Here is a 717-nt window from a genome sequence, read left to right on the forward strand (position 1 = left end):
TTTGAATGGTCCCTCACTGATGAGAGTCAGCGTGTAGCCTTGCTCTCTATGGCCAAAGATAGACTTCCACCTTCATGCACATTCATGCATGAACAACAGCTGCATTGCACTGCTCGTGTTACTTCAGACCCAGCTGATCAGCTAGGAGATTCATTCATGCAAACACCACCAACTGACTTACATACTACAGATATCTGCTGGACAAAGACCACATGTTTCCTGTTGACATGCCTCACAGATGATGTCACACCACAAACATGCTATTTCACAGTACCTGACTCATTTCCTCATGTTTCTCTTGCTAAACCTCCTGAAGCTCAGTGGCGCTCTCTAGGCCCTCTAGCACTGAGAGCCCATTGTGCATCTGACTGGCAACCACTTGACACTTGTTTCTACTCTCCTGCTCTGGAGATGTACAGACAACCACTTATTTCATCACTTCCGGTCACCCCATTCAAAGAAGTGATTGACACCTCTGCATGACTAACACTGCCTACGATGACTTCAGACAACCCAGACCTCTCTGCTGTTCCACCCACATTGTGGGCCCAGACAAAGTATGATGTAGGTCTGATAAAAGGTCAGGAGCCCATCCAAATTACTCCTAAATCTTCTTATCGACCAAAAATACCACAGTATCCACTGAAACCTGAGGCAGCCTCAGGCATTACACCTGTTTTTCACTCTCTTCTGGAAGCAGGTGTAATCGTTCCTTGT

This window comes from Nematolebias whitei, chromosome 22, assembly GCF_014905685.2.
Source record: "Nematolebias whitei isolate Nwh7 chromosome 22, NemWhi1, whole genome shotgun sequence".
In the NCBI taxonomy this organism is placed as follows: Eukaryota; Metazoa; Chordata; class Actinopteri; order Cyprinodontiformes; family Rivulidae; genus Nematolebias; species Nematolebias whitei.